This window comes from Vicugna pacos, unplaced genomic scaffold (assembly GCF_048564905.1).
Source record: "Vicugna pacos unplaced genomic scaffold, VicPac4 scaffold_15, whole genome shotgun sequence".
NCBI lineage: Eukaryota > Metazoa > Chordata > Mammalia > Artiodactyla > Camelidae > Vicugna > Vicugna pacos.
In genome coordinates this window covers 3294831-3308329 of record NW_027328736.1, presented here as the reverse complement: position 1 = coordinate 3308329, position 13499 = coordinate 3294831, and the positions used below count along the sequence as shown (strand labels likewise).

General features: G+C 45.4%; 1 pseudogene; it reads left to right on the top strand.

Annotated features, from left to right (window-relative positions):
* The first annotated feature begins 3685 nt into the window (after positions 1 to 3685).
* Positions 3686 to 4292, top strand: LOC140692699 (uncharacterized; annotated as a pseudogene).
* The last annotated feature ends 9207 nt before the right edge of the window (positions 4293 to 13499 follow it).

Genomic DNA, 13499 nt, shown 5'->3' with positions numbered 1-13499 from the left:
TTGGTCGGCACGTGGGGCTGTGAGGCGTCCTACTCAGATCACTCCAGTGTAAGAGTTACAGCACACGGCTTTCCTCGTATCCTTGCCCTCCCCAAACTCATCCTTTGCCTTCAAACAATGTGAGAGGCGTGCTGTGCAAACCGATGTTCATGCGGCCGCAGACTACCGGTGACACTGAAGATTCACGTGCGAGACAGGTGAGTTGAAGAAGATTCAACCAGTTGCAACACATCTGAGCAACAGGTTCTTTGCAAACGTAAAACTGAAATTTATCAAGAGATACTCTCTCAAGGGAACAAGATTAATCTAATTCTGTTTTGGACAAACGTACCCACTTCAAACAGTATGTTTAAACCGCCCCCTCGTCTCAGTGAATGATGTCATTGTCCACAAACGCATTCGTAAAGCCAGAGCTGGAGTATCCTCAACCCTCACTGTCCATTTATCATCTAATCCTATTCATTGTATTTCTTGAAAAACTCTCCAATTTGTCCTTCTTTTTCTTTTCGCATCAGCATCACCTTAGTTCTAGCCACCAACATTTCACTAGGATTATGGAACCAGCCTCTTAACTGATTTCCCAGACTCAGATTTTCTTTCCCTCCAATTACCCCCCACATTTCTGGCCGGCAATCATTCTAAAGCAAGAATGAGATGTCACTTTACCGTTTAAAACTCTTCAATGGTTTTCACACACTTTGGGAAAAGACGATTTTTAGTTTCCAAAAGAAAGCACCCCTTATGCAGTTCCCATTATCCTATGTGGTATGCACACATTTGTGTAACCCCCTCCCTCCCCTGGAGTGTGGGTAGGACCTGTGACTTACTTTTAACCAGTAGAACACAACAAAGATGACATGATTCTAATGCTTGTTTTGATAGAGAAGTCCTCCTTGCTGACATTGAGGAAGCAAGTATGATGTTGGGAAGACCCAGATGACAAGTAACTGTCAGTCAACAAGAACCTAACCCCTGCCAACAAGCCCCAGGTGCTTGGCAGTGGATCATTCCTAGTGGAGTTTTCCTTCACATGAGAACCCAGTCCCGGCTGACACTCTGGCAGCCAGCTGCGGAGGACCTAGCTAACCTGTACCCAGCCCGTCACCCACAGATACTGTGAGTTAATAGGTGTGTGCTGTTTTGAGCCAGTAAGTGTATAGTTATATTGTTACACAGAAAAAGATAAATAACACAGCATCCTAACATAAATGGCCAGCTCCTTGCCCCAAACGCCGGATGCCTCTGGAAGGAGGGAGGTTGTTGGGTTGAGAAAGTATTGAAAAATTGATTGGAAACCCTCCGGGAGACAGATGACGACAGTGGGTCCTAGGGGTGTGTGTGTGTAGGTGGGGAGGGAGTGGCAGCAGCGATGGAAGCCTCCAGATGCCACAAGAGGGCTGCAGGGGATGCTATAGGGAGTGGGGGTGCTTTCTGGTGCTTTGTGTGCTCCTTTCTGTTCACTGCCACGTTCCCCCGGGGAGATCTTTGCCCATTCGTTCACCTCTGCACTGGGTAGCCTCAGAGCTGGGCTGGGAGAGGAGTGGGTACTAACAGACACAAGAAGATGCATCTCAAAGGGTTTTATCCACCCTTCTCCCACCCTGATACACACAAACACCCAAACACACACATACACATGCAGGTACACAGGCAGTGAGCCAGATGATTCCTGCAAAGAAGAGATGGAGGTAGAGAGGTTCCTTGTGGGATAAGATCACCTGGTAGGGAGGAAGGTGGTAAATGGACAGTGATCTTGCCCCAATTTTAACACCATAGATTCTCTGCTTTGAAAATAACTCAAATTTCCCTAAGCCCTGCTCCCTTCCCCACATACATACAGATATTTCATACACAGCTTGTGCCCTTCCTGGTGAGTTGAAGGAGGTATAGGAAACACCCCAGGATTTCGGTTCCCTTCCCTCCCTACATTACCAGCTTATAACCTGGGCTTGGGGAATATAGACCCACAGGGGGAAAATAAGATATCTGATGTATTCTATTGCTATAAAAGAAAAACAATGGTCTGAATGACCTGTAACAGATAACACAAAATTAGTGGGCCACTTAGAATAAAAAAAAATTTTTTTTTACTGAAACTGCTTTACTGCTATTTATCAAGGGGTTCTCCCCTTTGTTTTTGAGTCTCTGTGTACAACTACCCTTAGTCAATCAAGACTCAAAGACAGGTGTTGTATCTCATTTTAATGGCTATTCTGAAAGCTTTTGCTCTTAAATCTAGCCATCTCTTCCATCACCGAGTATCCAGTAAGCACCTCCTTACTGTTTCCTACTCCTCTATCCCAGAAAGCTCAAGATGTATGTATTTTAAAAAAGATACCCTAAAAGAGTTAAAGGAGGACGTAAGAAATATTAAGCAGGAACCCATCATAGTGGCCAATACTTGATTGGCTAGCAGAATGTGTGAAACTGAACAGGGAATTGAAAGCTGGGCTATCAGGTTGAGGAACTCTACTCTTCCATAAGAGATCAGGAAGGGAGAGAACCTTGAAAAAATGTGAAAGAAATGTTAAGCAGTATGGAGACTGACTAGATATTCATATAATGAGAGTCCTAGAAAGAAAGAAGAAATAACCAGGGAGAGGAAAATATTTTAAGAAATAACAACCAAGAATTATGGAGAAATAAAAGTTACAGAACTTAGATTGACAGTGCTTGTAGAAAGTCAAATGGGAAAAGCATGAAAAGACACCACATGTTATAATAAAATCTAACAACGTAAATGTGGGTTTGCAACCTCAGGCGTTCCCGATGAGCAGCAATAGTCTCTAGGAATGAAGCAGCTGAAGGGGTCTCTCTGCACGAGTGGTAGCTCAGCCAGACTCAGTGGTTTGGTACATTAATAGTACGTATATTTCCCTCCAGCAGATGACAATCCCCTTCTCAATTTGACAGAATATAGTGAACGTATCACAGGATTTGTCAACTAAATGGTACTGGGCTCTTGGCTCAAACATCACTTTTCCTTTGGGGTGACTTTGGGCTATTTACTGCAACTCTCTAAGCTGCCACTTGTTTGTCTTTAAAAAGAGATGATTCCACATGTGAGTGATATCATATGGTATTTTTCTTTCTCTTTCCGGCTTGCTTCACTTAGAATGATGATCTCTAGGTCCATTCATTTTCCTGCAAATGGCATTATGTTATTCTTTGTTATGGCCGAGTAGTATTCCATTGTATAAATATACCACAACTTCTTTGTCCAGTCATCTGTCAATGGACATTTAGGTTGCTTCCATGGAACATCGTGTAGACTTTGCGTGAATGTGGGAGTGCATGAATGGCCAAGACCCATGCGTCTGCATTGTGAGAAACTGGTCTTGCTCAGGAATGTGGCCATGGGCAAGTTGCTGAACTCTGCACCTCCTGTTCGTTATCTGTTGAATGAAGTTTATTGTCCCTACCTTGAATGATTGTTGTGAGCATTAAGTGGAATTTTCATATGGAACATCAGAAAACAGATACTGGAGAGAAGTCTTATGAAGATAGGAAAATGTGTAGCTGGAACTCATACCATCAGAGTGTTCACAGCAGGAGGGATTATAAAGTGCATGAAGGAGCCTTAATTTGGAATACACCATTTACTCAACACCAGAGAATCCCAAACGCAGGGAAGCCTTATGAATGTGGTGACTAGAAAAATATTCCATGATTATTTGGGTGATGCACAGCCCTTACAGTGCATCAGAGAATTCGTGCTGGAGAGAAACCCTACGAATGCAATGAATGTGGGGAAGCTTTTGTTCAGATAACTTCATTCAACCCCAGCTAATGCCCACTGGAGAGAAACCTTATGAATGTCATGAATGTGGTAAAGCCTTCAGTCACAATTCATCCCGTATCAAGCATCAGTTTGTTCACACTGGAGAGAAGGCCTGTGAATGTCACAAGTGCGGGAAGGCGTTTAGTGACCGGTCAGTCTTCATTCAACATCAGAGAACTCATACTGGAGAAAAGCCTTACATGTGCGGACAGTGTGGCAAAGCCATCAGTCAGAGCTCAGATCTCATAAAACATACATGAGGCCACACTGGAGAGAAACCCTACCCCTTCAGCCAGAGTTCATCCCTTACTCCGCATCGGAGGGTCCATGCTGGAGAGAAACCATCTGAGTGTCGTGGGTGCGGGGGATCCTTCAGTTGAAGCGCCCGACCTCCTCCACTCAGAGGATTCACACCCGACAAGCCCTGTGAGGTCAGGCATGCGGCCGCCCCTTCCGGTGTAGCTCAGCCCTCATCAGGCATCAGAGACTTCACAGTGGAAACTTCCTCTGAATGTGTGGACACTTCACTCTGTTAGATACCAAAGACGCATCCTTCCACAGGTTGTTACAGTTGTGGTACTTTTATCCTGAGGACAAAATCTCTTTTGCTTTGTCATCTCCTCTTTCCTAGAATCTTCGTTCTTTATCCTTCTCCCAAGGCTGCAGTTATGACTGTCACATCTCAGAAAGTAAACATTATTTACTCTGGAATCTGGCAGCCTAATCCAGTATCCTGTTTCATACAGTTCTGACAGGGGAGTTGGGGCGGTGGCGGGGGGAGGCAACTGAGCCAGTATTTTTAGAAAATATTTTAGGAAAAAATGTAGCCTACGAAGCATACCCTCATCAGATGAGATTACCTGGGGCTGTCTGATGAAAATTATATGGCCTTAAGAAATTTTACATGTACTTAATGAAAACACGTATTATTTTTTGGTCACACCGTGACTTTATGCATATGCGAAGCGTTTTTCTTTGTTTCGACCCTTCCTAAGCTTAAGCTGATCTTAAGGTCCCTTTTTAGGTTTCCATGAATTATTTCCCCTTCCTTTCTTCCCTCTGTTGGAGGCGTTTTTCAGTTACCCAAGAGGATTGTTGCATAGGATTGGAGTCTCTTGACTTCCCCGTATCTTTACAGATTTACCAGCCATAACTTGAGATTTCCCTGCTGTATATTTTTTCTCATGAAAAGGGCTATTCTGAACTCGCCATTCTCACTGAATTTCTCGCCTTTCCCTTCGATTTAAAGCAACTACGGTGTCAGATACCGCTTGAAGTTCAGCAGGGCTTGAGTTTCAAGCTGAAGAGCAGAACTGGAGGGAGAGAAGGATTTGTGTTCTGAAAATGAGCTGTGAGACAGAGGACTCTGAAGGAACGGGGACTTCTGGAAATAATCTCCGACATGCCCAGAATCCTTAGTAATTTTTAGAAATGTAAAGGGGGCAAAAGAGTAATCTGAGTGTCCATCATTAGACTCAGACCTCTTAAAATACGTTTGTTAATGTAAGAAAGTCATGTCACAGATGTTTCCTCCTGGGAGCCCACTGGCTTCGTTTGAGGATAGACCTTTGCCCTGCCTTCAAGGCCCAGTCTGGCAGAGCCTGGTTTAGAGCTGAAAACTCAGGGCAGTTGTCCTTGAACAAAAGGCCTGTCCTTGAACGGGTGGATCGCATGAATTTGTGTGTTTAAACACACACACACATGTGCACACACTGCATTAGCGTGGGCTGCCCCCCAAACGGACTCTGAGGCAAGAGTTTGGGTGCACGCAGTTACTTCGCAGTTGATCCTAAGACGCATGGTGAGGGAGTTGGGGAGTGAAACGGAGGGAAGGGGGAGAGTCATTAGGAGGCAGTTAATGAGCAGGTGACCACTGAGGCTCCGTGTCCCTGAGGACCCCCTGAGACTCTGTAGGACACATCCCTGACTTCTCCCAGTGAGGGCCCGGGAACCTGCGTATTTATTCACCACCTCCCTTTCTCTTGGTTGAGGTTTACTCTTGGAGTGTTAACTGCCTGGCACTTCGGTACATCTTTGATTGTATCTTTAAGACACAGTTGCAGAAGTGGAATTTCTGGGTCAAATAGTATGCATGTTTTAAATACATATCGTCAAATTGCCGCCCCCGCCCCCGTTTGCCTTCCCCAGAGCGGGTGTTGCTCCCCCCGCAGTGGAAGGGCTATTTGTGACAAGGGGGCCTCCGAGCATAAACCAGCAACTGTGAGGCTGGGGGGCTGTGCTGGGGTGGGGGAGAGGCTTTTCACCTCCTACTGTTCGCAGAGGGCAGAGATGGTGAGCTGTGATAAAGTCAATGGCAGTCTTCTTTCCCCCTATTTAGACACTGAGGGACAAACATCTGGATTTTTTAAAGGAACAATATGGCGAGTATAATTCCCATTTAAAAGGGGATGTGACCTCTTTCCCTTGCAGGGATGCAGCCTCCCTCTGGGAGAGGCACAGGTGGAACTTGGGGTACCCAGTGGTGTGCTGGTGAATTTTCAGCAGCTGGCTCTCTGGGGTGGGGTGGGGTGGGGCGGCGGGGGCTCAATTTGTAGTATTTGCCGTTGTCTGTGGTGTAAATACTCCCACCATGGCTGACTTCAGGCTGCCAGCAGCACTGACTGCAGACTGGGGAGGAAAGGGCACGCCTGGCTGTCATGAGTGGTGAGGATCCTCCCACACACCACTGGGGACTTCTCTGTTTTATTGGAGAAATAGCTGTTAGTCCTGTTCTGTCCATTCCATCTATTTACCATGACGAAAATAGGACACTTCGTAGGCATTTCAAGTACCTTGAAATTTTCCTGAGTGTCTCCATAACCCAGACTCTCAAAGATCAATTTTCTAGCTCCAGCTGATCCTGTTAGCAGGACCGCTATTAAAGGATTCCCAGTGACATGTGCACCATAGTTTGTGTGAATAGCGCCCCGTGAAGTCACATGGAGGACAGCCTCCAAATAGCAGTGGAAAGATCTCCAGGGAACGTCTCTTTGGGCTCCCCATTTGGAAAAGACTGTGGAGATAACTGGTTAGAAGTGCATAACAACAGTCTAGGACAGATGCAGAGAAGTCTTGTCCAAGAGGCAGGTTGCAGGTGATGGACAGTCCTCATGAAAACCCCTAAGTTGGATACGTGCCAGAAATATAATTTTAACATTAAATTAAAAATCTCACAACATTGTAAAATGACTATAACTCAGTTTTAAAAAATGAAAAAAAGGCTATTCCTCTCCTAAAAAATCAAATGTCACAACATTGTAAATCAACTATACTTTAATTAAAAAAAATCAGATACTACTGCTTAGCTCCTAAATAGGAGGGAGCACTCAGCTGTTATGTATTAAGGACATTACGTGTAACGTAATGTATGTGTGTTTGTAGAGATCTCAGGCATTTCATGTAGATGAGATATCTCAGCATCAGAAGTTAAACTAGAGAGAAGCCATGCAATGCAGTAAGTGTGGGAGGGCCTTCAGTAATCCCTGACACTAATTTGATATAAAACAGTCTATACTGGAAAGAAACCCTCTGATTGTCTTAAATGTGGGAGCACCTTGGCGGTGACAGGCCCCGTGCAATAAGATTATCTCTCTGCAAATGGCCATGGTGCCGAGGTTGGGAAACCCTCAGAGAAGCAGTCGGTCACGGCGGCATGTGACCAACAGGTGGCAGTCATGTCTGCTGCCGAGCTGTTAACTCAAAGGCGTTCACCAGCCGCACAGTTAACAGTCCATCACTCTTACTGCAACACACATGCACACAAGTTATTTTTAAGTTGTCAAAGTGAAATATTCTTTGCAACAGATTCAAATAATATAGGAATATATAAAATAAAATGGAAGGGTTCCTCTGTTCCCCCTTCAAGTCTTACTGTTAATTAAAGAATTAGGTTTGAATCTGTGTTATCAATCCAGATTCTTTTCTTAGGCATGTGTTTGTGTGTATGTATATCTGTGTGTGTGTGTGTGTGTGTGTGTGTCTGTACACACATGTAACTGGGATTGTACTATTTCTTTTGTTTTGCAGCTCACTTTTAGTTCTCAACGTGATACAGTGAACGTCTTTACAAGGAATTTGGAGCCACCTGACTTTTTAAATGGATGCATAGTGTCGTGGTGTATGGATGTGCCATGATTTATTTATATATCTTTTTACTGATGGGCGTTTGAGTTCGTTCCAGTTTTCTTGCTGATACAAGCAGCTCTGTGGTCATGCTGCTATTTCTGTAGGATAGATTCCTGGAAATGTGATGGGTCAGGGTGTATGAACATCAGAATTGTGGTGAATCGGCTGTACTAATTCATGCTCTAACAGTTTCCCCACACTCTCAGCTACACGGGACACCATCAATATTTTACTATTTTTAGTTTATATCTTACTATATTTCATCCTTAATGGGGTTAGATGTCTTTTTGTATGTTTACATTTTCACATGCTTTTAAGTCCATGAATTGTCCATTCATTTCCCTTTCTCATTTTTATATTAGGTTTTCTTTTTATCAACTTGAAGTAGCTCTTTATATATTTTTCTTATTAATGCTTTGTCTGAATTTTGAGTTTGAATAAAGGATGAGTTAGGGATAAAACTTTATATTTTCTCAAATAGCTAGCCAATTGAACTAACAGCCTTTATTAAATAATTCCTTCCTTTCTTGTTGTAATGAAATGCATGCATACCTGGGCCCAGTGTTAGACACTGTTCTGTCTAATCTTGAGCTGGGTTCCCATTGCTTTACTCACTGTCTTGTGGCTGGTGCAGAAGGAGGGGGGATGTTAGCTGTGTACTGAGATGTACAAAAGCCATGAGGGAGGAGAAAACATGGCAAGGGATTGGAAGAGCCAGAGACTAAAGGAGGAGTGTGGGTGAGAGGAGACGGGGTGGCGTTGGGTTGCGAGTGGGCTCAGAGTGGTCAAGGCACTGCAGGGTGCTTACAACTGGATCTTTATTCTTAGAGCTAGGGAGCCAGGGAAGGATTTTAACTAGAGGAATAATATGATCAGATTTATATCTTACTCTGCTTTCTCTGGGCTTCTGTTTCCACCTACGATGGAGTAACTGGTACCAGACTAGTCCTCCCACTGCAAACTTGTGTAAAATTTGACAAAACATAAGCGGTAACTATTTTCAGGTGGTGAGTGACAGGCAGCACGAAGGGCCTGATCCCTGACAGCAGGAGGAGCTCTCGCGGTGCGCCCCATGGCCACCCACCTGCCTGTCAAGGAGCCATTCCCCAACCATGACACATGGTGCTGGAGTCTGGCAGAGCCCGGTGGGCCCACTAAGCTGAGTGTCCAGAAGAAATCAGGGTCCCAAGCAGCTGAGGCAGCTAGAAACTGTGGGGCGAGGCACACAGAGGAGGGAGTTGTGTAGAGGAGCCCAGTGCCCCACGCATGTGCATGACGGCTCAGTAAGGCTGGTTCAGAAAAGCTTTCCCCGGATGCGCCGTGGAGGAAGGATTGGAGGGAACAGTGATGGGGTGGATGCAGGAATTCCAATTTGGAGGCTGTTACTGTAATGCAAGTGAGAGACAGTGGTGGCTCTGACTGCAGTCATGGGACACAAAGGGTGAAGGTTCCTGAGATCCTTGGGATGGAAGATGGTGATGGAATGGATACGGGGGTGAGAGAAAGGCATGCTGCCCGGGTTTCTGGTTTGTAGTCTGGTTGGATGCCGGCAGCAATCTCAGAGGAAAGAACCACGAAGAGGGCCAGCTTTGTTGGGTCAGGATCCGGAAAGGTCCTAGGTTTAATTCTGGATGTATTCGGTTTGAGGTGACTGTGAAAGTGAAGTTTTAATATTTAGAATGTAGTTGCAGACAGAGCTCTGAAAGTCTGAGCTGGAGACATCAACGTGTGCCAGTGGTAACTGGAGTCCTGGGAAGGGAAGAGCTCATCTGTGGAGAGAGAATAGCTTGGGAAGAGGACGTGGTCTTGGCTTGAGCTTCAAAGAGCATCTCATCTTTTTTTTTTCAATTTTTCCAGGGAAGGGTAATTAGGTTTATTTATTTTAATAGAGGTACTGAGGACTGAACCCAGGACCTCGTGCATGCCAAGCACATGCTCTGCCACTGAGCTGTACCCTCCCCACAAAGAGCGTCTCATCTTTACCAGCCAGAGACGTGTCCAGTTTCCCACTACATTATCTTGTTGAATAATGTAGAATCTTACAATAACCCTGAAAGTGAGACAAAGCAAGTACTCTCTAATCTTATAGGTGGAGGAACTAGAGACTCAGAGGGCAAACGGCATCTGACAGTGGCTAATTGATGGCTGAGTGGAGGCGCAAACCCGCCTTCTGACTCCTGAACCCTGGGCGTCTCTGCTCAGAAGCCGACCACTGGGCTCCCTTAGGACTCCCGCCCACAAACACGTTTACTTTTTAAAGTTCCTGTTTTATGATTTTTGTACACTGTTAAGTTGTTATTTTAAAAAGTTGGAAAACATGGGAAAGCACAAAAAAGTCACTACGTGCAGTAATTTCATGCAGCTGTCCTCTGGCTGTCTGCATACATTCACACCTGGACACCTAAAGCTGTTCCTTTTGATATAATTTGTCTTACAGTGTACAATCCATTTTATGACCTGCTTTGAGAAGCTTAATGTATGGTGACCCTTTCCTCATGCCATTAAATAATGAGTAACTGGTTTTGAGTGAGCTGTTGGTCTGAGTCTTAGAAAAGCAAATAGAACAACTTGCCAGAAGCAAACAAGCCTTGTTGGGTGGATGACTTGCAGTACCACCCAGTGGCCTTTTCTCTTCTTACACACTTTTCATTGACCATATTTTCCTGCTTTTTGGAATGAATGGTGATGCAGGAACTAAAGTCTCGAGGTTTCCTGGCAATTTGCATTCCTTCCTGAAAAAAGGCCAGTAGCAGCTGGAGGTGCAGCTTGGCCTAAAGTTCTCATGGCAGAAGAGTTCAAGCTGGTCTCAAGGCATGTGATTTTGAAAAGTGTTCCTTTGTCAGGGAGGATGTTTCAGGTTACTTGCAGGCCAACCCAAACATTTTAAAATCACAATGAAACATACAGAAAGTGGACCAGCTGGATCCTGCAGCTCAGTGATGCCGAGGGCCAGGTCCTCTGGGTCTCTCTGCCTTGCCACGGTGAGGGCAGCATCCTAAGCTGGTCTCTTCATGTCATGGATGGTTGCCAGCAGCCATGCTTCATTGTCCACCTCCAGAGGGAAGGAGATCTGTTTCCCAAGTGTCTCTCTTAAGAGCCAGGAAGACCCCAGCAAACTAATTCTCGAATATCATTGGCCTCAATTTGCATAGACCCCCCCAATCCCTAGTGTGACCAACACCGGCCAACAGGCTGGAGTGACCACGTCTGGTGTAGATGAACCCAATCAGGTGTAAGGAAATACAGAACATTCTTCAACCTTCTAGTTTGCAACAGTGAGGTGGGAGTCAAAACCATATGAGCAAATGGGTGTCGGCGGTGAGGAAGTGGAAGTAAGACTGCAGCTTCCATGGTTCCTGTAACACAGCATCTTCCTTTGGTGGGGACTTCGATGAGGAAGAGAGTATATTGTGTATTAAGAAAATGACCCATTGTCCTCTGGCCTGGCCACAAATAATCCCTGGGGAGGGGGGCAGATTTTGGCTCTCAGATGGAAAATGTTTTTTCCTCCCTTTGTTCAGGAATCTAGGTCACTAGTCCATACTTATTATTAAAAAAAAATAAGTAATTAACCAAGAGGAGCCCATTCCAAGATGGCTGGAGGAGCATGAACACCGTGCGGTGTGGTCACGCGCATTGTAATAGAACCTGTAGCTGTGTCCCGGTTAGCGTTGTTGAGGAGGAAGGTATTTCCCTCTACCCTTCCAGGTTCTTCGGGCTGGCCTAAGAATTAAATTGACATGAGACAGATTAACAGGAGGAAGTTAAAAGTTTAATAACATGCACGTGCAAGAGACTCAGGAAAACTGAGAAACTCACCCAAATGGTCAAAACCCTCTTCTTAAATACCACCTTCAGTAAAGACAAAAGAGGATGTTGGGGGCAGTGGTTTGGGACTTCAAAGGGGAGGAAGGCAATTCACATAAAGATGGAAAAGCAGATTTTGGTAAACAAATGTTTGCTGGGCCAGCAGAGACAATGGGACTTGGAGAGGAATCTTAACAGACAAACAAATGTTTGCTGGGTTCCTCCCTGTCTGCTACACCAGTTGGCACAATAGTTATCTCTGGTGAGAGCTCCTCTCCTGGAGCAGGTCCCCATTCTACATTCTTTTAGGCAGTCTGGGGAGATAAACAGAAAGACTTCCTGAGACTTCTTAAAAATAATCGGCCTAAACTAATCCGCATGCCAAAGAGACACACTTTAGGGTCTAGTTTTGCTCCCCTACAGCATCAAGAGTCAGCCTCCTGGGTTCAAACTCCAGCTGGTTCAGAACCCAGGATCTCTGGGCAAGGTCTTTAACTTCGGAAGGCTTGTTTTCCCCTTCTGCTAAACAGGAATAGTGACAGCACCTGTCTCAGGGTTGTTGCGAAGACTCGCCCATGGAGTGCATGCAGCGCCCTCAGCATTGATGCTGGTGTTTGTGTTATCAGCCGTGCACCCCTTTGAGCTTCACCAAACTCCACGTGCAGAGATGCTCGAACCATAGTTACTCCACTTAGATTTTTTTTAAGATGCATTCTTTTCTTCCATGGCTAAAGCAGATAGATATACAGTGTATGCTGGACAGGCCACAGAACAGCTGTTGTGATTAGCATAAAGTTTAAGTCAAATCATGTATGAGCCAGAATGACTTGCCCTTACCTCAGTATGTGAAAGCTTCCTCTGTCATCCTCTTTTAATGGCAAATATTTTGATAAAAAATACTGATGATCAGAATATTTGTCCCTCAATGCCAGAGTGGTTGCTGCCTGCCCTGGGCCCATCGTGTCCCTTGGTGCTAGGCAGGACAAATTGCAGCAATATGTTTTTGGTTCTGTCCCCTAAGGCAAAAGAAATAGAAGCAAAAACAAACAAATGGGACATAATTAAACTTAAAAGCTTCTGCACAGCAACAGAAACCATTGACGAAATGAAAAGACAACCTACTAAATGGGAGAAAATGTTTGCAAATGATGTGACTGATAAGGGGTTAATTTCCGAAATATATAAACAGCTCATACAACTCAGCATCAAAACAAACAAACCAAACAACCAACCAATTGAAAAACGGGCAGAAGACCTGAAAACAGCATGGAGTTTCCAGAAATCCTCCTTTGGGTGTTTGTACGCATATTTCTTAGCGTTGTTATGGAGGTTGGACAGAGCACAGTTCCAGGGGTGTGTTCAGCACAGGCCACATAACATGTCATGTCTTTGGGTCTGGAATTTATGAGAGTAACTGGACAGTTCGGTCGAGTTCCTGAGTTCTGCCTTTCCAGGGCACAGAAGGACCCCCAGAGGTTCCTGGGAGGCCCAGCTGCTAGTTCTGGCCCTGGGAGCCTGGCTGGCTGGAGGAGGGCTGACTGAGGGTGGACCAGGGCCACACCTGTGGGCAAAAAAGGGGGACTGGGGAACGAGCCAAAGCCAGACCGGCTGTGGCTCAGGGAGGAGATGACCCCAGGGGCTCCCTGCAGGTGCTGCTCACAGGCAAGGCAGACCCTACTTGAACTCCCAGTCTTGTTTTCTGAACCAGTGTGTGTGTCCCAGTCTTTGTGAAGAGAAGGCTCGGGCAGCACCCGGGGACGGCCCCTCCTGCCAGCCTCGACCCACG